We start from the raw sequence: 27,381 nt of genomic DNA on the forward strand, positions 1-27,381 counted from the left end.
ATTGTTTATTGACTTGATTACAACAATCCTCTAGGTTTAATGTATGGTAGAAGATGATTTGGCATGGGTCGCTCATGTTTCTGCACATCTTTGAGCAGAGGCATGACTCCCTTTGTTCCTATTATTTCAAGAATGTTTGAAAAGTGAAGAGCTTTTAGAAGATAGAGATATTGTCTCCTCTTGGACCAGAGGGCAGATATACTTACTGCCCATTATAAAAGATTCAGACTCCCTGAGTTCAGGGTTGCTCTCCTGTAATGTAATTAACAAGTGACATGTGGTCTCCTTTGTATCACCCTATTGGAATTGGGGCTCAGGGAACTGGCTCAACTGCTGATACTCTGGCTAATACTATATCTGTAAATGACAAAGTCCTTTGTCTCTGATCCAAGAGTCTCCTGTCTTCTGCCAGCAGCCATAAAACTATAATAGGTGAACTTGTTAGCTTGCAAGTAGTGTCAAATTGCAGACCCTTCACAGTTCTTGACAACCTATATCCCCAGCATGAACATGGATTTGCTTCATAGAAAACCTTCTAGAGAAGGCAGCATTTAAGCCATGTCTTAAGTGATAGAGAAGAAGGATTTCCTATCAGAAGAATGGCATGTCAGGAAATAGGAGTGTGCATGATACTACAGCAAGTGACTAGGACGTGTGGCTCCAAGTTCCAGGGTAACCAGTAAGTTTTCTGCTGGGGGAGTAAACCTATTTTTAGATAAATCTCCTTCCATAGCTCTCAGCTTCTCTTTAGAAGCCACAGCATGGTTTCATTTTTTTTACTTTCTCAAATTGGCCACCCATGAGCAAAGACATTGCAAGCTATAATTTCCATTCTTCCTCAATTATCTCTGATTGCCTTGCCCTGGATATCAGGCTTGCTAAAAGATGAACATCTAGGTTCTAGCAAGAGCTAAAGAAGTCTGTGACAGCTTAGGTCAGGGAGGGTGTCATGTTCACTAGGAGCACCAAGGCCTTCTCTGCACTTCAGAGATATGCCTGCCATTGGACTGATGTTTGTGCCCTGAGTTACAAATTTTACCCTAAACATCTGTTGCAGTAAGACATCTTGGGCTTAATTGATGTCAACAGCAATCTCTGCCTCCTGGACTCAAGCAATCCTCCCACCTCAGCCTCCCAAGTTGCTAGGACTACAGGTATGCACCACCACACCCAGCTAATTTTTTGTATTTTTTGTAGAGGTAGGGTCTCACTATGTTGTCCAGGCTTATCTTGAACTCCTGCGCTCAAGCAATCTACCCACTTTGGCCTCCCAAAGTTCTGAGATTAGTTTTAATGGGAATGTTCACATGTAAGATATTGTATCCAATCTGAGTGTATAAAAGAATCTCCTAAAGATTAGAACGGAGGACTTAGTTTTTACTCCAGCAATATGCTTACATCTGATTTTGGGGTCTCCCCAGAAGCAGAGCCTGAGAATACATGTCTTAGTCTGTTTTGTGCTGCTGTTAACACAATGTCACAGCCTGGGTAATTTATAATAAAAATTACCACCCTCCCAGTTCTGTCACATCTGCAGAAGTTTATTTAGCTACAGTTCTAGAAGCTGGGAAGTCCAAGATCAACGGGCCCACATCTGGAAAGGGCCTTTATGCTGTGTCATGCCAGGGAAGAAAGTGGAAAGGTGAGACAGAGAGAGAGAGAGGGACCAAACTCACAGCCTCAAGCCGTTTTATAATCAGCATTAATCCATTCCTGAGGATACAGCCCTTTTAACCTAAAGGCCTCCCATTAGGCCCCACCTCCTGACATTGTTGCATTGAAATTAAGTTTCCAAGACATGCTTTTTAGGGGACACATTCAAACCACAGCACAAGGATTCAGATAAAATAGCTTAATCCTACTGGGAAAACCCTAGGAGCCAGTGTAGTGTACACACCTCCTAGTACTTGTATACAAAGTCTTGTCAGCCTTTGGTTGAAGGCTGTTAAACTTTTTTGTTTGTTTTCTGTTTTTGTTTTGAGGTGGAGTCTCACTCTGTCGCCCAGACTGGAGTGCAGTGGCACAATTTTGGCTCACCACAATCTCTGCCTCCCAGGTTCAAGCGATTCTCCTGCCTCAACCTCCTGAATACCTGGAATTACAGATGTGCGCCGCCACACTCAGCTAATTTTTATATTTTTAGTAGAGATAGGGTTTCACCTTGTTGGCCAGGCTGGTCTCGAACTCCTGACCTCAGGTGATTCGCCCGCTTCAGCCTCCCAAAATATTGGGATTACAGATGTGAGCCACCGTGCCCAGCCTGAAGGCTGTTAATTCACCAACACTTCTGCTGCCTAGGCAAAGAGAGAAGGCTGATGGGTAGAAGCCAGCCAGCACCCACCCAAGTGGTGAGGCCAGAGAGATGTGGGGGCAGGGGGGACACTGACGCAGACTGAAAGGCTTCTGCTGCCAAGCAAGGGCCATGGAGGCAAGCACACACACTCACCCTCCCTTAGAAAAGAAACTCATAAGAAAATAAACAGCACTTTAAAATTGTACCTTATAATAGAATGACTAAAAACTCAGGGCTCAAAGTTGTGTTTTAAAAAAAGTTTTCTGGAAGGATCTTTACTGTGTAAGCTGTGAACAAGAGAGATGTCTCTGGCTGTCCCTCTGCCAAAAAGCAGTTGCTTGAGCAGCATGCCCAGCGGTGGAGGGGAAGACAGAGGTGCTGGAGAAGTCATCTCCCTTGTTCTGCCAGTACCCAGTTCTCCCCTGCCTTTCACTTGTGTCCAACACGGGCATAGGCCACATGAGTGATTATCCTTCAACTGAGAGGTAGCTGGCCCCTGAAAGACTGGGGGAGGGGTGGGAAGCTGTATCATCCATACTTAAGGTCTCTCCTCTGGTCTACACAGTGACACACAGTAGTCATGCTTTGCAGAGAGAGCAGACCCTGAATGAGCAAGTCAGGGCATGTAGCCTGGCCTTGATGGCTGCCTCCAGGATTGGTTGAAAAGGATCTAGATCCAGGCCAGGCATGGTGGCTCCTGCCTGTAAGCCCAGCACTTTGGGAGGCTGAGGTGGGCAAATCACTTGAGGTCAGGAGTGGAGACCAGCCTGACCAACATGACAAAACCCCATCTCTACTAAAAACACAAAAATTAGCTGGGCACAGTGGCACACACCTGTAGTCTTAGCTACTAGGGAGGCTGAGGCAGGAAAATAGTTTGAACCCGGGAGACAAAGGTTGCAGTGAGCCAAGATCACACTGCTGCACTCCAGCTTGGGTGACAGAATAAGACCCTGTCTCAAAAATATACATACATACATACATACATACATACATACATAAAGACCTTTCCAAGGTCTAGACTTGGAAAGGGATTCCTGCGGCAGGGGGAGCTCATGCCTAAGTGGGCGCAATGCGTTCAGTGAAGTTGCTCGACTGTCCCTCTCCTTCTCCCGCACACAAATAGGGCAAGCATCAGCCAAAGACAATTGGCACGGGACAAGGGGCAGGGAGGAAAGGGGAAACAGCGAGACAATCTGTGGCCTTCAGAGCTCACCTTTGTGAGAGGAGGGTCATCACCGTCCCTTGGCTGCTCAAGGCTCTCAGCAGAGGTCTCAGGCATCGCAGTGGCAAGGGCCCCCCTCCCCAGCTGAGCACCCCTGTGCTACCTGCTTCATGATTTGGCCATATGTAGCACCACCACCTGGACAATGGATGATTAAATATTCTTCTTCAAACTCAGTCCTTTTTTGACCCACATATATTTATTAATAAAGGGAATTTGACTTCATTAGCATAGATGAAAATTCAATCTCACTGGCCACCAGTGAAAACTAAACATTATTAAATTCTAGCCAGATCTTCTTGCCCACCATCAGCTAGACTTCCGAGGGCCACTCTTGCACTCTGTTGAAAGAAGACCTAAGGCTTGCTCTTTGATTCACCAGAAGGACTGTAACAGATCTTGGAAGAGTGTCTTTCTCAGTCTATGCGATATCGTTATTTAATGTCCTGTCAGTGCTTCTGACCTAGCTCTGGAAGGCACCAGCCTCCTTCTAACATTCTGGGTTTTGCTGGCTCACTGCGTACTCCTCCACATTGCTGGCAGGGACTCCAAATGCCTAGAAAATTTGCAGCAGAAGTAGGTCACCACCCAGAGCTGAAGCCCTGCCAATGCCTCAGGGGGTGGTATGCAGACACTGTCTCCAAAGGACACTGAAGAGAGAGGTTTTCAGTCTCCTTCCCCAGGGAGGAGCAGAAGAGAGAGCCACCAAAGAAAGGAAACCAGAATGGAAGAGAAAGAGGGTAAGAAGGGGCACAGAGTGAGCAAGACAGGATGATGGAGAGGACAGCACACAGCACTCGCCACTTCCCCTCCATGGAAAAGCTGCAGCAAATGTCTTTCACTAGCAGGAACTTTCCTCTCGTTAAAGCAGTTCAACCCTATTGAACACAGAGCCTTCCTGTCTGCTAATTACTGCGGTATTGACTGCCGTGGGATCCCATCAATGCAGCCATTTGGACTCACAGTTTAACCTGCAAAAGAAGATTCACTCTTAATTAAAACCAAGCTGACCTTTTGGAAGGCTTATTTCTGGAAGAAAAGAACTGACTTCTTAAAATTAGTAAATCCTAATAAGTTCCATAACCACAAGAACAGTGGGCACGTGCACTCGGATATCTGATGGCGTCCCCAATAAGAATGTTATACAAAGCCATGTCACGTCTCCTGGAGCCTGGAATGTGAGATAAACAGATGGGAGATGACACTACAGAGGGCATCTCTGTGGGCACCCCCATTGACTTGAGAAGTGGAACTAACTCTTGGGGGCAGGAGACCAGGGCAATTGTTTTTGTCCCAAGAACCCATAGAAAAGTTTGCAATGCAAGATGTTGAACTGAGGTTGAAACGGGGCTGATGTGGTAACCACAGTAAGAACTTAGGGTGCAGGGCTGTCAGGAATGCTTGGAATCTATGCCCAGACTGATGGGGTTCTGCTTTATATATTTGTAAGAATGCACCAAACTTCCAGGGAGAAAAGATAGTTTGAACTTATGGAAATCCAAGACTCATCTTTGCCTTTGAGCTACAACTAGTAAAAGACAGGAGACACGTAAAAATGAAAACCAAGACGTCCTGGAGATACGAGTGGAATTAAGGGTTTCATTCATGTTCAGTGTATTTGGCCAGAGATCAGAAGGATTTCTGGCTTCAAGTCTTTGCTTGAAAGGGAGAGCAACAATGCCTTCTCACTGTAGATTGATTGATTAATTGTTTTCACATGTTAAATTTGATGCTCACAGTAATTTGGTGGAGCAGATACCAGAGATGGCAGCTATCGTTTTCTTCATTTGACCAATAAGCCTCCTAAGACTTGACTCTACTGGAATGAGTCGAGAGTGGAATGGAATCCCCATTTCAGTTCTGCTACCTGCTGGCTGTGTGACCTTGGACAGTTACTTCACCTCCTCCATGCCTCAGTTCTTCATCTGCTAAATAGGAAAAAGATAGTACTTATTTTACAGAGTTGGAATAAGGATCAAATGAAGTAATATATGGAAGATGTTTAGAAATGTTTTGGTATTTAATAAGCTTTCAATGAATGTTAATTTTTATTGACTAAGTTGTCAGACCTGGGATTCTAATCCAGAGCGTCTCAAGCCAGGATAGATCATTGATTAAGAGCAAGAACTTTACAGTCTAGCAGATCAGTATGCAAACCTCAATTCCACAACCTAACTTTCAGATTCAGTTTCGTCATCTGTAAAATGGGAAAGTGATCATAATACCCATTGCACACACTTGCTAGGAAGATTGTATGTGCTCAACATTCGGTAATTATCTTCCTCATCTTTATCATTCTTTGTTTTCCACTCACTCACAGAGACATTGACAAAGCAAACTGGATAGATAAAAGCATTGCATGATCTTAAGACTATTCAGAATTGTGAGATTATATGATACAGTTATATTATAATTTAGCAACTTATAAATTAGGTCATTTAGGAATTTCCTGCTAAAGATGGAAGACTGGACCTACTCATCCACTTTTGCTCCCTCCTGAAATCTTATGAATGACACTAAAGAACTTTTTAAAACTTTATAAACCCACAAGGACAAAGAGAAAGCAGAGGAAATGTTAGGAACAAAATGTTGAAAGTTGGGAACCAGAGGGGCAAGGATGACTGACACCGAAAATCAAGAAATCCTAATCTTAATCAGCATGGAGAAAACCAAGAGGCAACATCCAAAGGCCCCGGAATTGTCAGCCTAGATACCTGTGGGACTGGGCATGAAAGTGAGGCTAAACAGAAGATGCTCTAGAAGGAGCCGTGCTCTTAGATGCCATCCCCTGCTCAGCCTGGCCAGGTGAGTCATCTGCCAGTACTGGCAAAAGACTGAAGGATTTCTTTTCTGGAAAGGAACATCAACTACAGTTGAAGATGAAAATACTATACTAAAAAAAAGGAGATTAAATGAACATTTATGTGCCAATGCTTCTCAGGAACACTAAATTTAAAATTCAGTTCTGCACTTGCACTAACCACATTTAAAGTGCTCAATAGCCATATGGAACAAGCAGATCTAGGACACTCTCATCATCACAGAAAGTTCTATTGGCCAGCTCTGGTCTAATGCCCAGATTAGATCTTTGCATGAAGGATCTGATCAGCACAAGAGGAAAGACTCAAAGATACTTGACCATGGCGGTTTCCCAAATAAAATAGCCAAAATTTTTAAACCCCTAAAATCCCTAGCCTCCAATCAGCTTATTAGAATCCTTCTTTGAATTGAAACCAAGTACCCGAAACTAGACGAAGAAAGTCTCTATCATGAGAGTAGAATCCAAAACAAACAGAACAAAATAATCTGAAGAAACAAACAAAGCAGGGAGAATAAATCTTCAAGAGAACGGTTATTGGCCAGGTGCTATAGCTCACGCCTGTAATCCCAGCACTTGGGAGGCCAAGGTGGGCAGATCACCTGAGGTCAGGAGTTCAAGACCAGCCTGGCCAACATGATAAAACCCTGCCTCTACTAAAAATACAAAAATTAGTCGGGCGTGGTGGCACATCCCAGTTGCCCGGGAGGCTGAGGCAGGAGCATCGCTTGAACCTGGGAAGCGGAGGCTGCAGTGAGCCGAGATCAAGCCACTGCACTCAAGCCTGGGCGGCAAGAGGGAAACTCCGTCTCAACAACAACAACAACAAAAAAGGTTATTGGCACCTTTCCTTAGAGAGCTCAGAGATGTTGCAACTGTAAAGTGCAATAGATTATAACAAAAAAAAATCAGAGACGTTTTTTAAAGAGATCTTAGAAATTTTAAAATGTTAGCAAAAATGAAATACTCAATAGAAGGATAAGAAGAAAAAAAAAAGTCCCAGGAAGTAAACAAAAAGATAACTAGATAGAGAAGAGGAAAAATCAATAAGTTGTCTTAGTCTTTGTACTTCCTTCACCTTTTCATTATGAAATGCCAGAAACATGAGGTCAGGTTCCAGGCACCAGCTCCCAGCCATAGAGAGAAAGTACTCATGGTCTCAGACCGGGAATGCCTGATTCTGTGTGTGGTAAATTTATGATCCGTTTTCTTTCTTTTGCGTCTTCCTCTCCCTAGTTTACCCCTACCTCTCCACCTTGGTTCTTTGATTAGTAGTCAAAGACAGCACTACAAGACCTTATTTTTCTGGAAGTCAAAACAGAGAAATGGTTTTCAAAAAATATGGGGGCCAAAGGAAATTTTGGGTGAGTGTTTAACACAACTGCCTCATTTTACCATTGGTGTGAGCCTCTCTGTCTGTCTTCTCACCTGACTGCCCTTCTTGGAGGTCTTCGTGCTGACTTTACCCTCTCCCACATCCTTACTGCCTGGCACTGCCTCTCTGGAAGCACAGTCATCACAGATGCAACTATCAATCCTGCAAGTTTATTAGGATAGAGAAAAATGGCCAAGATATGTAAGTGTCAGTGTATTGGGAGACAAAAATGAAATCAAAATTTAAAAGGAAGGAGAAAGTTAAAAGGAAAGGAAAAAGGTTCCATTAATAGGTTTTTTATTTTTACTTTTTATTTACTTTTTTTTTTTTTTTTTTTGAGAGGGAGTCTTGCTCTGTCACCAGACTGGAGTTCACTGCCACCTCCACCTCCTGGGTTCAAGCGATTCTTCCACCTCAGCCTTCTGAGTAGCTGGGAGCACAGGCGCATGCCATCATGGCTGGCTAATTTTTGCATTTTTAGTAGAAACGGGGTTTCACTATTCTGGCCAAGATGGTCTCGGTGTCTTGACCTCGTAATCCACCCGCCTTGGCCTCCTTATTTACTTTTTATTATGCAAAATTTAAAACATATCCCAAATAATAGTTAAATGAATACCCATGTTTAAATTATCCAGATCCAACAATATCAAGTCATAGTTAATAGTAGTTTTGAAATCATAATCATAATATATTGAATGCTCACCATGTGTGACATGTGTTCTAAGTATAAGGTACAGGTTGTGACAGATTGAAAGTTTTAAAAGTCCTTTGCCACTATTCCTATCAAGCGGGTGTCTAAGTCAGCTCCCACGTCAGCTTTGGCCTGGCCTGTGGCATGCTTTGACCAACAGAAGGCAGCAGAAGAGATACTGGGCAACTTCAGTGCCAGGGCTTGAGAAGCTCTCGTGGTCAGTATGATGTGTCAACTTGACTAGGCTACAGAGTTCAGCTATTCAATCACACACTAACCATGTGTTGCTGTGAAGGTATTTCATAGATGTGATTAAAGTCCAAAATCAGTTGACTTTAAGTAAGGGAGATTATCCTAATAATCTGGGTGGACCTGATCTAATCAGTTGAAAGGTCTTAAGAGCAGGACTGGGGCTTCCCTAAAAAAGAAAAATTTTGCCTATGGAGAGTAGATGCATTGCATGCCCAAGAGTTTCCAGCCTGCCCTTCCTGGTGGCCTTCCGTATTCTGAACATGCCTGCTCAGCTCCCACAGTCATGTAAGCCAATTCTTGCAGTAAATCTCTTAATAAATATCTCCTACTGGTTCTGTTCTCTGGTGTAACCCTGACTGATAACAAATTTTTATACTTGTAAATGGTACTGTAGTAAATACCCAAAAATGCAGAAGTTGCATTGGAATTCAGTAGTGGCCATAGGGTAGAAAAATTTTAAGGAGCATGATAGAAAAAGCCTAGATTATCTTCAACAGACTGTTAGTAGAAATACGGATATTAATAGCTCTGCTGATAAGGACTCAGAAGGAAGTGAGGAGCTGAGTAGAGAAAACCTGCAGTATCTGAAAATATTTAAATGATCATAAGCATACTGTTGGTTAAAATGTGGACATTGAAGGTGTTGCTGGTCATGGCTCAGAAAAAAATGAGAAACATGATATTGAAAACTGAAAAAATGGCAATCCTTATTCTATAGTGACAGAAGGCTTAGCAGAATTATGTCCTATAGTTATGTAGAAAGCAGAACTTGTATCAATGAACAGAGATTTTAGCGGAGGAGATTTCCAAGCAGTGTTAGAAGTTGGACCTGGTTTCTTCTTGCTGCTTATAGTAAAATGAGATGGAAAATACAGATTAAGGGAAGAACTGTTAAACAAAAAGAAGCGAGGATTGACGATTTGCAATATTTCCAGCCAAAGACACTACAATTAGGAAATTGGTTGTCAGGAGAAAGTGCTCTGGAGAGAAAACCAAGGATGTGGCTGCAAAACCTTTTGCTAGTGTCTTGAAGAATCAAAAGTTCAGATTATTTAACCATACAGAAGGGTTAGACATTTGACTTGAGGAGGTTAGGCATGTGAGTCATTGATTCCCTCAGCCATCTCAGCAGAAGCCAGGAATAATGATGGGATTGTCCAGGGAGGATCTGTGGAGGAGCCTCTTGCTCAAAGAAGCGTGTTCCTAAGACATACACAGTAGACTCACAAGGTTCTGAAGAATGTAAACCAGCATAAACACTACCAACTTGAACTGGAAGGGACAAGAAGAAGAGAAAAATGAAAGAAGGCCATCTGACTCCCAAAATTCTAAAAAAATTTGATAGGCTGGTTATATAATAGCGTAGGAGAGAAACAGAGAAGTCAAGAATGACTTGAAGGCTTTTGGCCCAAACAACTGCAAGGATGCAGGTGCCAAAAACCATAATGGGAACACTGAGAAATATGCTTTCTTATGTCAATATCAGGAGCTCAAAGACATAGGAATAAATATTTGTGATGAGATAATAGTTTCTTAGAAATGACACCAAAAGCACAGGAACAAAGGAAGAAAATGACTTAAACTGTACTTCAAAATTAAAAACTTCTCTACTTCAAAGAACATCACCAAGGAAATAAAAAGAAAAACCACAGAAAGGTGAGGGGTGGCAGGGAAGTTTGCAAAGCATATGTCTGGTAATGGACCTATATGGAAAATATGCAAAGATCTCTTACAACTCAATTAAAAAGTGGGCAAAGCATTTGAATAGATGTTTCTCCAAAGCAAATAGGCATGACATGAAAAGATGCTCAGCTTCACTGACCATCAGGGAAATGCGAAGTCCACAATGAGATACTACTTTCTACCAACTAGGATGGCTATAATAAAAAAAGACAAAAGTAACAATTGTCAAGAATGTAGAGAAATTAGAACCTGCGTACACTTCCAACAGGAATGTAAAATGGTGAAGCCTCTTTGAAAAACAGTCTGGTAGCTCCTTAAGAGTTTACACGTAGAGTTACCATGTGACTCGGCAATCTCACTCCTAGGTATATGCCCAAGAGAAATCAAAGCATATGTCCACACTAAGACTGGTACATGAATGTTTATAGCAACACTAATAACAATAATCAAGAAGTATAAAGGACCCAAATGTTCATCGACTGCTGAATGGGTAAATAAAATGTGGTACATCCATATCAGGAATATTATTTGACAATAAAAGGAAATGAAATACCTAATCATGGTACAACATGAATGAACCTTGAAGATATTATGCTAGATTTTAAAAGCCAGGCCCAAAAGATCACACACATATTGTATGATTTGTAATTCCATTTATATAAAAATGGCTAAAACAGAGAATTTTTTTTTTTTTTTGAGACAGAATCTTGCTCTGTCGCCCAGGCTGGAGTGCAGTGGTGTGATCTCAGCTCACTGTAACTTCTGCCTCCTGGGTTCTAAGGGATTCTCCTGCCTCAGCCTCCCAAGTAGCTGCGATTACAGGCACCTGCCACCACACCCGGCTAATTTTGTATTTTTAGTAAAGATGAGGTTTCACCATGTTGTCCAGGTTGGTCTCAAACTCCTGACCTCAGGTGATCCACCTGGCTCAGCCTCCCACAGTGCTGGGATTAAAAGTGTGAGCCATGGCACCCAGCCAGAACATGCAAATTTATAGAGGCAGAAAGTAGATTACTAGTATCCTAAGGCTGCGGGGAGAGTGAAATGGAGAATAACAGCTAACGAGAATAGATTTCCTTCTGGGGTGATATAAATGTTCCGCAATTGATTGTGCATTGATGGTTGCACAACTCTGTGAATGTTCTAAAACCTCTGAGTTTTATACCTTAAATGGGTGAATTGTATGGGATGTGAATTATGTCTCAATAAAGCCATGCCAAAGGGGAAAAAGGAAAAGAAAAAGAAAGCATGCCTGGGGTCCGCTCTGGGTTCAGCCTGCTGGGCAATGAACTCCAAATGCACCACACATTTCCCTATTTCACGGTTAGAGGAATTAGGTGGGCCCATGGTTCCAGTAAGGGGTAGACTGCCCAGGACACCAAAGGTCAGTCTCAGGTGGTGCCATCCCAGCTGCAGGCACCAGGCCATGCCTGCTTGCCCTAGGTGGGAAAAAAAAAAAAAAAAAAAAAAAAAGGCTGATAAAACTACTCAGCTGCAACTATATGTTACTTTTCATGAAAAATTAAAGATAAAATTTTTTAGCTTAAACTCTTTAATTTCAAGGGATAATTTTAAGGGCAGGTCTGAGAACCTAGAGAGTAGAGTCTTGAGACACAGGGGATTATTTCTAGGCTTTGAAATCTAACCAAGTTCACCTGGTTGGATTTCAAAATTGCTTGGGACTACTGATTCCTTTTTTCCTTTCGTTTCCCGCCTTTTTGATCAGGAATCTCTATAGCCATTATTCAACGCCTGTACCAACATTGTATATGAGGAGTAGATAACTTGTTTTCTCATTTTGCAGGTCCACAGATGGAGAAACGTTGCCCCAGGATGGGTAATACTTGGAGTCTCACTGATATCTGATTTAGACATTTAGAGGATGAGATGTGAGACTTTTGAGCTGATCAGATTTAGCTGAGATTTTGGACTTTGAGTTGATGCTGTAATGGGTTGAGACATTGGGGGAAGTTGGAATGGGGTGAATGTATTTTACATGTGGGATGGATGTGAATCTTTGGGGGACACAAGGTAGAGCACGGTAGGTAGAATAATGGCATCCCCAAGGATTTCCACAGCACACTCCCTAGAACCTGGAGATATATTACTTTACATGGCAAAGGGACTGAACGTGTGATTAGTTTAAGTCTCTTGCAATGGGAAGATTATCCTGGGCTTTCCACATAGGTCTAACATAATCAGATGTGTTCTTATAAGTGGGAGGCAGGTGTGTAGGGTCCAGGAGAGAGACATGATGATGCAAGCAAAGGTTAGAGAAAGCAAGAGAGATTTAAGATGCTGTGCTACTGACTTTGAGGGTGGAGGAAGAGGCCATGAGCCAAGGAATATAGGTGGCCTCTGGAATCTGGAAAAGTCAAGGAAATAGATACTCCCTAAGGCATTCAGAAGGAACATCTTCTGCTAGCATCTTGGTTTTAGACCTGTAAGACCTATTTCATTATTCTGACCTCCAGAACTGTAAGAAAATAACTTTGTGTTGTTTAAGCCACTATATTTATGGTGATTTGTTACAGCAGCAATAGGGTACTAATATAGAGGCCTTGAATCTTCTGCCTTCATTCTCTTAGAAGTTGGCCAAATGAGGCTGGGAGCAATGGCTCATGCCTGTAAACCCAGCACTTTGGGAGGCCGAGGCAGGCAGATCATGAGGTCAAGAGATCAAGACCATCCTGGCCGACATGGTGAAATCCCATCTCTACTAAAAATACGAAAATTAGCTGGTCGTGGTGGCGCATGCCTATAGTCCCAGCTACTCGGGAGGCTGAGGCAGGAGAATTGCTTGAACCTGGGAGGCGGAGGTTGCAGTGAGCCGAGATCACACCACTGCACTCCAGCCTGGTGCCTGGCAATGGAACAAGACTCTGTCTCAAAAAAAAAAAGAAGAAGTTGGCCAAGTGAAAATCGTCTTACCATCCTGAAGGGCAGAGAGGCCACAAGGAGTAAAAAGGATCTGGAGAATAAGTGACAATGAACAGAGAGAAAAAGAGACCCAGCTGTCCTCAGTCTCTGTAGCTACCCTTTTGAGGCAGCAGGCACATGAGTAATGCCATTGTGGAACCTCCAGTCCCACCTGAATCATCACGGCCATACCCCGTGGAGCAGAGACCAGTGTGCCATGTCCAGATTGCAGAACCATGAGCAAGCAAATGGTTGATATTGTGTTAACCTATCGAGCTTTGGGGTGGTTTGTTAGGTAACAAATAATTGAAACAATATGATATCCTTTAATGCTCATCACCATCCCATGAGGAAGGGACCAATATATTTCCATTTCACAAATATACTAAGACTTAGAGAGGTGAAACGAGTAACTTGTCCTAAGTCACACGAAGCGGAACCAGGATTTGATCCTAGGCACCATGACTGTAAAACCTATGCTCTTAACTTTGAAGATTTCACATTCTTAGCCATCACTTTTAGTTTTAAGCATCATACGTTCACTTGAATTACTTTAATAGAAAAATTTTTATAATAGCAGAAAAATCAGAGGAGCAAGACTCTGAGACTAAGCTTTGACTGCTGTTAGAACTTGTGCGTGAGAGAAGGATGCGTTTTCCTTCTGTTGGATGGGCTTTCTCCAAAAGTTGAAAAGTTTTACACAATTTAAAAATGGCTGAATTATGTCATGAAATGTAGCTTTACCAGCCCCTAGACACATATCCTGACTTTGCCGTCAAAGAAAACCTGATTAAAAACTCCTGAGGAAGGATTCTAATTGGTCTATGATGGGCCAGGTTTTCAGCCTTGGACTGAAAAACAGCTCAAGGGATGAGATGTTTTTAAAAGTTCCTATTTGATGCACATAGTTTATAATCTAGGAATAAAAACGTTCTAGAGGAGGGTGGGTAGCAGTGTAGCAGTTTGCTGATCTAGTCAGGCAAGCAAAGACACCCACTACAGAGAAGTTTAGCTTCAAAGACGTAAAAACTATGTCAGTGAAAGACATTGGGAGATGAGAAAGGGAAAGGGGAGTCAAAATTCAGAATTGTCTTTTTTTTTTAGACAGGGTTTTACTTCATTGCCCAGACTACAGCCCAATGGCGCAATCCTGGTTTGCTGCAGCCTCGTCACCAGGGCTCAAGTGATTCTCCTGCCTTAGCCTCCCCAGTAGCTGGGACCATAGGCCTGCATCACCACGCCCAGCTAGTTTTTGTTTTGTTGATTTTTGTATTTTTTGTAGAGACAGGGTTTTGCTACATTGTCCAGGCTGGTCTCAAACACCAGGGCTCAAGCAATCCACCCGCCTCGCCCTCCCAAAGTGCTGGGATAACAGTGCTGAGAGCCACCACGCCCGGCAGAGCTACCCTTTTCAATGTAAGCTATCTGTTCCAGAGAAATGTCTATTCTACATGAATTCCGTGGCATGACCTTAGATAAAAGGCTTTCAGAAATTCTCCCTCTTGATTGTATTTACAGAAGCCTTCCTAGTAATGTGGAATCAGTCAACCAAAACCAAGCTAATACAATAAGCTTGACCCTAGGCAACCAGAAGGCTTCTGGCAGAAAACAGCTCAGTGCAAGAGCAGACAGTAAAAATGGCTGATAAGCTATGTCAAACCCAGAATTTCCAAGTCAGAAGGCACTGCAGAGCTCATGTAACCTAACCTGCAGGTTTTGCCAAGCAGTGATTCATGAGTATGCAGTACCAGGATGAATACACAGAAATCTCACCAACTACTTCCCCAACTGGAAATTTTATAAAGACTCCATACAACCAGTATCCAGGCCCCATCATAAACTGTTACTGAAAAGAGAAAACTCCTCGCTGCTTTGTATAATCTGTGAAGCCCAAAGACAGAATTTTAGTCACAGTTGTGTACACATAATAGGCATTAAGTGGCTAGACTTGAGATAGCCCTCCCCATTCTAGCAGATCTTAATAATTACTCATAAAAATCTACACATTCACATATTTTACTTGCCTGTGTATATTAATATATTCATAAAGACTATCAGCTTAAGTAAATTAAAAATCTCATTCCTCTCACACACAACCCTTAATTAATCCAATGATCACATTTTTGAGCCAACCTGTAATTACATACATATTTCTGGAGGTTTAAACAGATTCTATTAACAGTTTGTCCCTGTGACCTGTTGATGGGCGTTGAGAACACCAGACATGAAAGAAACTGTCTTCTTTTAAGTAAGCAAGGTTTATTTGGATCAGAGTGTATGAAGGATGAGAAGAGTTTCCAGGTTCCGTACTGTGCCCTGAGGTAGAGCACACATTTCCCAAGCAGTGCTCCCCCATGCTGATTAGAGCTTGATGATATTTGCATCTGGTACTTGTATGTAATGAGTCCTTCCTCTCCACTCATGTTCAACCACTCTTCTCTTTCATCAAGAAGATGTTCTCTGTCCATCTTCATCACTGTAAAATAAAATTTGGCTCTTGAAATCTAAGTGTTCTCTCATGTTTCATTAGCATTTCTTCTATGGTTTCACAAAATTCTTGTACGTGATTCAGACATTTTTAAAGCTGCCCAAAACTTTTAAACCTTTGATTAGTTACATACATGAATATCTCCAAATATGCAAAAATCCTTAAGACATAAATTCTTCAAAAACCCAAGCAATTTTTATGAACACTTAAAAATATGTGCTATCATGGCCAGGCGTGGTGGCTCACACCTGCAATCCCAGGTTTTTGGAGGCCAAGGCAGGAGGATCACTTGAGGTCAGGAGTTCAAGACCAGCCCGGCCAACATGGTGAAACCCCTTCTCTACTAAAAGTACAAAAACTAGCAGACATGGTGGTGAGCACCTGTAATCCCAGGTACTCAGGAGGCTGAGGAAGGAGAATCACTTGAACCCAGGAGGCAGAGGTTGCAGTGAGCTGAGATCATGCCACTGTACTCCAGCCTGGGCAACAGAGCGAGGCTCCATCTCAAAAAAAAAAAAAAAGAAAGAAAGAAAGAAAAGAAAATGTGCTATCTGCTTAAGGATTTCTCATCCCAATTTTTAAATATTAAGTAAATGCTTAGCAATGTTAATAGCTATTTTGAATAGTCACTCCCTACTGTTAACAATTAAGAGGGGTGTTTCCAATGATCGCTAGATACACTCAATGGTTTTAGAGTGACCACATGAAATGGAAATTATACCCAGCTGCACTTGGAGACTTTTTGTATATATAGGTACACTGGGACAGAAGTGCGAAGCCCACCCATACGCAGGATCTTCCATGAAGGTGAGAGAGGAGTGGAGGAAACAGGGATATGAGATCGATGGTATCATACACGAGAGACTGGAGAGGTCAGTGGATGAAAGAAGGTTGTGGACACAAAGCAGAAAGAATGGTCAGTGGAATACCGTAGGACACTAGAAATGTATTACTTTAGGAGCTACCAAATCAAATGACTTCAGGGATTGCACTTAATAAAAAAAAAAAAAAAAAAAAAGGCAAGTGGGCCATGGGAAATTATAAGGTGAACTGAAACAGGCAGGTCTCACCCAAAGTCACTTAAGCTCAATTTCTTAAAAAGTAATCAATGAATGCCAAGCAAAACAGAATCTCTGAGCCAAATTCAGCTTGTAGACTGCTAGTCTGACTTTTACATTAAACAACAGCTATGTTAGTGTTGAGCTGTAGTGATAGAGTTATAGACTCAGGAGCTAGACTATTTGGATCAAATCTTACCAGCTGTGTGAACTTCAGCAAGTGGCTTCATGTCCTAAGCCTCAGTTTACTCAAGTATACTATCAGGGAAGGAACTGCACTTGCTCATAGGTAGGGGTGACCATATGCCCAGGCAGGCCTAGGACAGTCCTGGCATATAGAGCATTTTTATAATGATTAGAATAATTAAAAGAATAATTATTAACAGTGTCCCTTTCACTGTCAAAATTGTCCGACATATACGGTCATGAGAGGGTTAAAGAGATAATCATCTATGTAAAGTACTGACCATAGTGCCTAGGATATAGAAGATGCACCCAAAATAATTGACAACAGCTTCATGTAGGGCTAGCTCTGTGCAGAATGAGGAGAGCAGTTTGTCTCAGAGTTATCCCAGGCCCCAGCTCATGCCACCCAGATTCCTTCACATTGGCATCTCACATGTGCCTGGACCTTTCTCAGTGACCTCAAAAGGCTGTCTCTTGATCCACTCCTTCAGGAATTCCCTTCAGGGCTTTGCAAGCTGATCTCCCAGACAGACTAGTCCAAGCCTTGCCAAGTCCCCAGGAGATTTCTGAACTGCCCTTCCTAGGTAAATTGAGATGAAAAGGGATTAATGGGGATTTCAGGCCGGTGGAAGGAGATGCTTTTGGGTAACTTTCGGTATTCCTTCAGACAATATTTCACTAACAGCTCCTTGTGAAGTTGAGGCCTACCTTGATTTCTTCAACCTATTGTGTGTATATATATATATACCTAAATCTGAATTTATAGCAAGCATAAAATCAATGAGTCCAGTGCCCTCCAGCCAAATGCTATTCTGAAACATAGATCATGGCATTCATTCAAGCTGTCCTCATTTATCATGAAAATTAACAGAAGACTAAGAATTTTTACTAAAATACAAACAACACTTCCCTAAGTTTATTTCCTAAACTGTTCCAGCAATGTGTTGCTGCACAACAAACTACCCCCAAAATTTACTGGAGTAAAACAACTATGTACCATTACCTCTCCTGGGGCTGGGGGTTGACAGGCTCATCTGGGTGGTTCTTACCTGGGGTGCCTCATTTGGTTACAGACAGAGCACGGCTGGAACTTGAGCCATTGGAAGGTGCATTAGTCTGTTTGGCCTTGCTATAAAGGAATACCTGAGACTGGAGAATTTATACATAAAAGAGATTTCGTTTGGCTTTCAGTTCTGAAGGCTGTACAAGCATGGTGCCAGAATCAGCTGGGCTTCTGATGAGGGCTCAGGAAGCTTTTACTCACAGTGGAAGGGAAGGGGAGCCAGCATGTCACATGGCAAGAGAGAGAACAAGAAAAGAGGAGGAGGTGCCAGTTTCCTTTAAATAATCGGCTCTCATGTGAACTGACAGAGTAGGAATGCATTCATCACCAAGGGATTGGTGCTAAGCCATTCATGAGGGATCCATCCCCATGACCCAACACCTCCCACATTCAGCCTTGGGGATCACATTTCAACATGAGATTTTGAGGAGACAAATATCCAAACCATATCAGAAGGTTTCTCCACTCGCATGTCTCATGTGTCGGCTGGAAAAGCTGGGGACTGCTTGAGCATCTCTGTCCTCAAACAGCCCCTCCACATGGCTAGACTGGGCTTCCTATGCAGTATGGCAGTCTCAGAGGACGTGGGATGTTTATGTGGTCCGTGGATTTCCCCAAGAGGGAATATTCCAGGAGACCCAACAGAAGCTGCAAGGCTTCGTAAGATTTGGTGGTTAGTCTATGTCAGTTCTACCATATTCTATTGGTCAAGAGTAAGTCACAAGCCAGCCTAGATTCATTAAGGTAGTGGAATAAGTTCCACCTCTCAATGAAGAATGGCTTTCAGGGACAGAAAGAACTAAACAGTATTCATCTTAGAGATAAACTACCATACCTTCCACCCATCTCTTTCCACCTTGTTATGAATGGAATTCCTAATGAATTCAAAATAACTAGAAGAGAGGATTTTGAATGCTCTCACCACAAAGAAATGATAAATGTTTGGGGTAATGGATATACTAAATAGCATGACTGGATCATTGCATAGGGTGGCATGCACGTATTGAAACATCACCCTGTATACCATAAACATGTACAGTTATTATGTGTCAAATTTTAAAAAGGTAATGAAATGGAGGTCTAAGAAAGCAACATCTGACCAAAATTTCCTGAATGATCAGTCTTATATTTTTTAAAAGTGTTATTATATCAATAATATCTGTTCATTTTTAAACTAGCAAATAGAAATAAGTAAACATAAAAATAAATGATTTCCATGACTCAGAGAAAATCATTCCCAGGTAGGTATAGGCAAAATTAACATTTACCAGATTAGAAAGTATGCAGACATGATTTTCCAGCTCTTCCCCTTAAATACCAACTCAGTGCAGGAAAGCACTCAATGTGTCGCAACTTAGTGGAACAGGCAAAGAGCCAGCCCCCAGATGTCAGGACAAATATAGGGGCTTAGCAATTGAATGGGTTGGAGGAGACAAATGATTTGAGCAGATGCCACGTTGAAGTTGTGAGAGGGAACATCTGCTGTCCCATTTGCTAAGGTATTTGGTAATCAGGAGGATGGTGTAAATGCAGAAACGGAGCAACCTGTATTGATATGCAGAGCATGAACACTGATGTCAATGTTTTGTAGCTAATTAGACCGCGAGTGTTACATTGTCTCTAATTTTACAGAATGAAAGCAGAATGTTCCTCTCCATCAGAGTTTACTGGCAATTTAGTGTGGCCTCATTCCCATTCCTCTGACAACATAATGAGCAGCAATGAACCACACAGTAACCAAGCGTCAGTTCCTTACATTATACAGCCCAAATGTCCAGGATTCATTAGTTTTAAATGTCATAATAAAGTCACATTTCTTTGTGATTCAAAAGTGATGGTGCCTCGGGTTCCCACTGACTCAGCCCGAGGAAGTAAGTCTATTTCTTCTACCAGCTTCCTCTTCACCAGCATTTCTGGGACTCCCAAGGAATCATTTCGCTTGTCAGCATGCTGTTTTCATAACTGAATGCAGCCTCAGCCACTAGGGAGGCTCTGGCTGTTGGTGGTGGCTCCCTGGGGTCCCTGGACCTTCCTCTTTCCAGCTGCTGTTTTCTGCTATGCCGTTCTGCCCCCCAAAATGGACTCCTCTGACTGCCCCTCATTGAATGCAGAAACCAAGCCATAATGTTTAAAAGGTGTTTTATGGGGGTGGGGGGATGTAATAGAGAGGAAGTACCACAAAAGAGGAAAAGCTGCAGAGCAGGTCAGTTCTCTGTAGTGCACAGGCAGTTTCCCTTGCGGGCCTCCCGTTGGCCTGATCCTCTACACACATGAAGTAGATAGTAAACTCAATACCTGTTCTATTCAGCATCAGGACCTCAACCTCCACAAGAGCACAAGAGAGGTGAACTCCCGCACCCCACCCTATTCCAGCCTGAGCCTTGCCTCCCGAACCCTTTTCTGGTCCCAGGTCCTACTGTTTTCCAAAGCTGATAGACAATGGCAATGTCCTTCAACTGGACATTATTTCCAGGAATCCTACTGAGTCTTCCGTAACATTGCTGTGAGATCCAGGTTTTGGTGTGACCAAACCCAGTGTGACCCAATGCAGTTCTTCTCAGCCTCTTCTCCAGCATGACCCACCTTACAGCTGTCTCAGCTCCTGCCTCTCATGAGCAGCAGCTTTAATATTCACACACACACACACACACCACCACACACACACACATTGCACACATCACACACACCACACACCACACATACACATACACACACCTCACACACACTCACACTCACCTCCCAAGAACAAGCAAGAAGCACATAGAGATTGGATTTCTTACGAAGAAAAGCAGTGCTTCCTGCCACAACCAATCAAAAAAGCAACCACATCTACAGAGGGACTCATTAGAACTCACCCACCCATTACTATTGTCCAGCAGACCTCCCAAGGTGAGACTTGAAAGACTCAACTTCAGGAACTCAAGCCCAGGCCTTTAGGTAAATTCCTAATATTTATATCTTCCGCAGGAACAAAGCAGGGGTTCTTGCTTCCTGACTAAACACTCACTGTGATGGTGTTCCCAAATAACAGGACGGACTGCTCGAAAGGTAAATTTAAATGTGTAGGGTAAATGCACCTGGTAGCAATAGCTTTAGCATACCCTTAGACTGACTCTGCATGGAAGACACACCTGAGGATGCATTCCGAGCTATGGAATCGGGGAACAGCCTGCCAGGAAAGTCAGTCCTTATCTATGAGGAGCACCTGAGTCCCCAGCCCACCTGTGGAACACAGGTCATACAGAGAACTGAGACCGTGAGTTTTGGCTTAAATGAAGGTTACAAAGTGGAGGTTGTTAGGGGGAGGGTGATCAGTGAAAACTCTGTGGTCTTCCTGCCCAGTCCAACATCACTGGACTGTTTCTGCACATAAGGCAGTTTTGTCCACCCCACGGCCACTGGACTCTCTCCGCCATTTGGAAGCCCCTAATAAAATATCTCCTTTGCTGACTCCGGGTCTCTTCTTTGGCCTCTTGATCCTGGTGCCTTCCCTACTGAGGCTAAATAGGGAGTTCAGCACTAAAAACCTCATCCCTTCGAGAAGGAAAATTTCACCCTGGAAGCTTAAAATTGTGGGGCTGTTATGTCCAGCTCATATCTATCTGTTAGAGAGAGAGAAATGGCATTTCTCACTTCTAATTTTGAAATATAAACAAATGTATGCCAACCTGATCTCTATTAACTCTCCGGGGCTGGTCCCAGAGAAGAGGAAAGTTCCCATAAAAACAACTTGGAGACATTTTTTAAAAAACAATTTCTTATTGATACATAATAAATATACATAGTTTCAAGGTACATGTGATAATTTAATACATTCATATAATTTGTAAGGATTAAGTCAGTGTAGTTGGGTAACCATCACATTAAACATTTGTCTTTACGCTAGAAATAGTTGAATTATCCTCTTAGCTATCTTGAAAAGTACAGTAGCTTATTGTAAACTACAGTCACGCTACTGCTCTGTCAAACACTAGGTCTTATTTCTTCGATCAAACCGTGTATTTTCACTCATTTATCAACTCCTCTTCATGTCCTCCTCCCCACTACCCTCCCCAGCCTCTGGCAACCATCATTCTACTCTCTATCTTCATGAGATCCACTTTTTTAGCTCCCACATATGAGTCAGAACAAGTGATATTTGTCCTTCTGGGTCAGCACATTTTTTCCCTATTTTTTGGGGGGAGGGCGGGCACATTTTTGAAAACTGTTGTTAGACCACCCAGCTAAGAAAGGTACCTTAAGGACCAGACATCTGTCCAATACAGAGGAGCTTTGGATTTTTACTGTCTGTTCACCTAGCTTAACCCCAATATTCTTTCATGGATGTTTGCACCTCATTGGGTGCCACTCCTTTCCCTCCCCTCCCCTCCCCTCCCCTCACCTTCCCCCCCCCCCCCCCCTCCCCCCCCCTTCCTTTCATTCTTGCTCTCACTTCGTCTTCTTCCTGTGTATAGACAGTTCTATTAACAAGCTGAAAAAAAATAGCTGTGCAGCTAGTGAGGTAGGGAGGATCCCTGCCTCACTATAAATTCCTGAGCCTTGAAGAAACAGCAGAGCTGTCAAGCCTGGAGGTACCATGTGAATTCGGTTGGTAGACATGGAAGGGGTACCTGGATGACAAGAGGCTCGCCTTACAATGCTTGGCAGTAAGACTCCAGGACCTTTTTAAACCCAGAGGTCAAGATAAAAAGCTCTAATAATGACTAACATCGAGTTTTCCACCAGAGGAAAAACTTAAGAAAGTAAGAAAAGTTTCAAAATAAAACCTTTCTTACATACCAAATCCGTAATCTGAGAAGCACATGGCACTACTTCTGCATGTTCTCTGTGCTCTCCAAGCTTTGAACCTAAAACCCCCCAGTCAAACTCATCAACCCATCCTAATGAAGAGCTGGGACCCATCTGGGTTCTGCATTAACAAATATCACTTCTGAAATTCTCAATGCTTATTTTGTGCATTCTGTTGATAACCTGCTTTTTCTAGCTGTTTTTTCTCAATTGATACAAATGAGGCGTAATTACAGATAAAGAATGTACGTTCTCTTTTTTTGTTAATAGATTATTTTTTAGGACAGTTTTGGGTTCACAATAAAATGGAGTGGAAAGTACAGAGAGTTCCCATATACCCCTTAGCCCACACATGCACAGCCTCTCCCACTATTAACATCCTGACCCATGGCGGTACATTTGTTACAACTGATAAAATTGCATGGACACATCATTATCACCCAAAGTCCCTAGTTTACTTAGGTCTTGGTGCTATACATTCTGTGGGTGTAGACACATGTATAGTAGCATGTATCTACTGTTATATCACCATGCAGAATCATCTCATTGCCCTAAAAGTCCTCCATGCTATGATTATTTACACCACTCTCCTCCCAGTCCCTGGCAACTGCCCATTATTTTACTTTCTTCATGATTTTGTCTTTTGAGAATGTTATATGTTTGGAATCACATAGTATGTCGTATTTTCAGACTGTCTGCTTTCACTTAGTGATGTGCACTTAAGTTGTCACGACTTAATAGGTCATTTTTTTTTGAGACAGAGTCTCGCTCTGTTGCCCAGGCTGAGGTGCGGTGGCACGATCTTGGCTCACTGCAACCTCTGCCTCCCAGGTTCAAGCAATTATCTGCATCAGCCTCCTGAGTAGCTGGGATTACAGGTGCTTGCCACCATGCTCAGCTAATTTTTTTTCTATTTTTAGTAGAGACAGGGTTTCACCATCTTGGCCAGGCTGGTCTTGAACTCCAGATCTCATGAGCCACCTGCCTCAGCCTCCCAAAGTGCTGAAATTACAGGCATAAGCCACCGCACCTGGCCTGATAGCTCATTTCTTTTAGCATTGAAATAATGCTGCATTGTCTGGATATACCACAGTTTATTCATTCACTACTGAAGGCTATCTTCATTGCTTCCAAGTTTTGGTAATTATGAATAAAATTGTAATAAACATTTGTGTGTGAGTTTTTGTGTGGGCATAAGTTTTCAGCTCATTTGGGTAAATACCAAGGGGCATGATTACTGGATCTTTGGTATGAATATGTTCAATTTTATAAGAAACTGCCCAACTGTCTTCTAAAATGGCTGTACCATTTTGCATTTCTATCAGCACTGAATGAGAGTTCCCGTTGCTCCACATCTTCACCAGCATTTGGTGTTATCAGTGTTTTGTATTTTCACATTCTAATAGGTGTGTCATGGTATCCCACTTTTGTTTTAATTTGTAATCCTGTAATGACATATGATATTGAGCATCTTATCATGTGCTTATTTGCCCTCTGTATATCTTCTTTGGTGATGTGCCTGCTCAGGTCTCCTGCCAATTTTTTAATTAGGATGTTCATTTTATTATTGTGGGGTTTTAAGAGTTTTAGTATATTTGGATAACAGTCATTTATTGAATATATCTTTTGCAAATATTTTCTTCCTGTCTATGGCTTATCTTCCCATTCTCTTGACCCTGTCTTTTGTAGAAGTTTTTAATTTTGATGAAGTCCATCATATCAATTACCTTTCTTTCCTTCTTTCTTTCTCTCTCTCTGTCTTTCTTTCTTTCTTTTTTTCAGAGTTTCGCTTTTGTTGCCCAGGCTGGCATGCAGTGGTGTCATCTCAGCTCACTGCAACCTCCGCCTCCTGGGTTCAAGCAATTCTCCTGCCTCAGTCTCTCGAGTAGCTGGGATTACAGGCATGCATCACCACGTCTGGCTTTTTTTTTTTTTTTTTTTTTTCTTTTTGCGTTTTTAGTAGAGACAGGGTTTCACCATATTGGTCAGCCTGGTCTCGAACTCCTGACCTCAGGTGATTCTCCTGCCTTGGCCTTCCAAAGTGCTGGGATTACAAGTGTGAGCCACCACACCCGGCCAATTATTTCTTTTATGGATCATGCTTCTGGCACTCTATTTAAAAGCTATCACTATACTCAAGGCCATTTAGATTTCCACCAGGTTCAAAAACAGCTCCTGTAAGACTAGCTATGAAACAGCTGCTGTTAGAAGGGGGTTGAGGCAAATGCCTAGTCCTCACCTACCCTTTAGACATTATGAGATTTTAGGAAAATAAGAACTAGCCAGCCCTTTCCCACAAAAAGGTTGGGGACTCTTTGAAGACACAAAAAGGAGAAAATCTTTGCTTTGTACTTTTCTTGGATTCTCTGCTTCAGGTTGAGCGTCCACATGAAGAATTGCTTTCTTAAATCCAGGGACCACGTAGGGGTTCTCTCTGTCTTGACAGTGACTATATACCAGCCGTGATATCATATCAAACTTCCACTCCCTCCTCAGCTAGCTATCTGTTAGCTGGTGGCTCCGTTTTTCATATAATTATGAAGGGTGAGAAGTCCCATGAAATGCCATCTGAAAACTGGAAAACCAGGAAAGCCAGTGGTGGAATTCAGTCTGAGGCTAGAAGCCTGAGAACCAGGGGAACTGATGCTATAGCTCCTAGACTGAGAATGGAGACCTGAGGACAGGGGGATTTCCAAGGCAGGAGAAGATGGAGGTCCCAGCTTCAGAAGAAAAGGTCTCTTTCATATCTTTTTCGAGCCTGATAGCTCATTTCCTTTTATCACTGAATAATGTTATATTGTATGAAAGCATTACAGTTTGTTATTCTTTCATATACTGAATGACATCTTGGTTACTTCCAAGTTTGACAATAAGAAATGAAGGTGCTATAAACATTTATGTGCAAGGTTTAAAATAAAACTTTTATTTAGGGATACATGTGCAGGTTTGTTATATAGGTAAACTTGTGTCACAGAGTTTGCTGTACAAATTATTTCATCAACAACCCTAAGCATAGTACCAGGCAGTCATTTTTCTGCTCCTCTCCTTCGTCCCATCCTCTACCATCATGTAGGCCCCAGTGTCTGCTGTTCCCCTCTATATATCCATGTGTGCTTATCATTTAGCTCCCACTAGTGAGAACATGCAGTATTTTGTTTTCTGTTTCTGCATTAGTTTGCTAAGGATGTGGCCTCCAGCTCCATCCATGCTCCTGAAAAGGATAAGATCTCATTCTTTTTTATGGCTGCATAGTATTCCATGGTGTATATGTACCACACTTTGTTAATCCAGTCTACCACTTATGGGCATTTAGGTTGATTCCATGTCTTTGCTACTGTGAATAATGTGTGCAAGTTTTTATGTAGGCATAGTTTTCAGTTCATTTGAGTAAATACCAAGGAATGTGATTGCTAAATCTTATGGTAAGTGTATGTTTAGTTTGTTAAGAAACTGACAAACTGCTTCCAGGAATAAGAGTTCTTATTGCTTCACATCCTTATGAGCATTTGGTGCCCTCAGTGTTTTGGATTCTCACCATTTTTTATTTCTTAATGATTTTTCACCCTTCTAATAGGTATGTGGTAGTGATGGCAGTGGCTGCCATCACACTGGCTGCAGCAGGGAGGCCCAGCTGGGGCTGCACACTCCATGGAGCCAGTGGGAGCCCCACCCCCATCTGAGTTGGGCAGGAGCTCCTCAGGTGCCGCTGTAGCCACCCAAACCGTAGCTGCAAACCCATGCCTCCTGCTCTACAGAGGAAGCAGGAGCCAGCCCCACCCTCCTGGGTAGGGCTACAGCTGCCCAAACTGCAACTGTGCATCTGAGCCCCCCGTGCTCTTATGGAAGGGCTGGGAGCAGGCAGGATCTGCCTTCCTGAGTGCAGCTGCAACTGCCCTCCCAGGCACAGGGTCCAAGTATCTCTGCAGCCAGCACCCTCGGGTCGGTAAAAGACTCCCCCCCAACCCCCACAGGCTCAGGGATGTCAGCGCCCACTGCCTGGCCTCTCTCCTCTCCCTGTTCCCGCTCCACTCTCAGAGTAGGGTAGGGGCCACGTCCTGTTACCTTAAATGGCAGCAGGAGGCAGAGTCCTGGGTGGAAGAAGGCAAAAGAAGGCCAATACCAGGTAAGGCCCAGCCTTCAGGCCAAGGAGGACCTGAAGGCTGGGGGCCAGGCTACCAGTCCCATGGACCGGTGTGGGGACTTGTGGTGCCTCTTCTGCCCATCCGTGGCTACCCATAGACCAATCTGCATGCACTTCCTCCCCTCTGATGTCCATGAAATCCCTAGGCTCAGCCAGAGCAGGGCATAGGACAGCCAGAGGAAGAAGAGGGCAGAGAGAGGACAGGACCACCAGCTGCAGAGAGGAGTACCCTCTCTGCCGATAGCTGGAGATGACGGGACAACCAGTAGCAGGGAGAAACTATCCTCTCTGCTGAGAGCTGCAGAGACGACCTGCTGGCAGAGATGAGCCACCCTCTCCAGGGCCTCCTCTCTGCTAAGAATTGAACACTTGACAGATGACCTGCCTACAGAAAGGAGCTA

General features: G+C 42.9%; 1 protein-coding gene across 2 annotated transcripts in view; it reads right to left on the reverse strand.

Annotated features, from left to right (window-relative positions):
* Positions 1 to 15,495: 15,495 nt before the first annotated feature.
* RMI1 (RecQ mediated genome instability 1) overlaps positions 15,496 to 27,381 on the reverse strand; it is a 193,949-nt gene continuing 182,063 nt past the window's right edge. For both annotated transcript variants that reach the window (XR_004272601.1, XR_004272600.1), the window contains one exon: positions 15,496 to 15,732. The gene's annotated coding sequence lies outside the window, so the exon portion shown is untranslated. The remainder of the gene's footprint in view (positions 15,733 to 27,381) is intronic.

The sequence above is a fragment of the Sapajus apella genome, unplaced genomic scaffold (genome assembly GCF_009761245.1).
Source record: "Sapajus apella isolate SASKATOON/1434 unplaced genomic scaffold, GSC_monkey_1.0 scaffold24, whole genome shotgun sequence".
Classification (NCBI taxonomy): domain Eukaryota; kingdom Metazoa; phylum Chordata; class Mammalia; order Primates; family Cebidae; genus Sapajus; species Sapajus apella.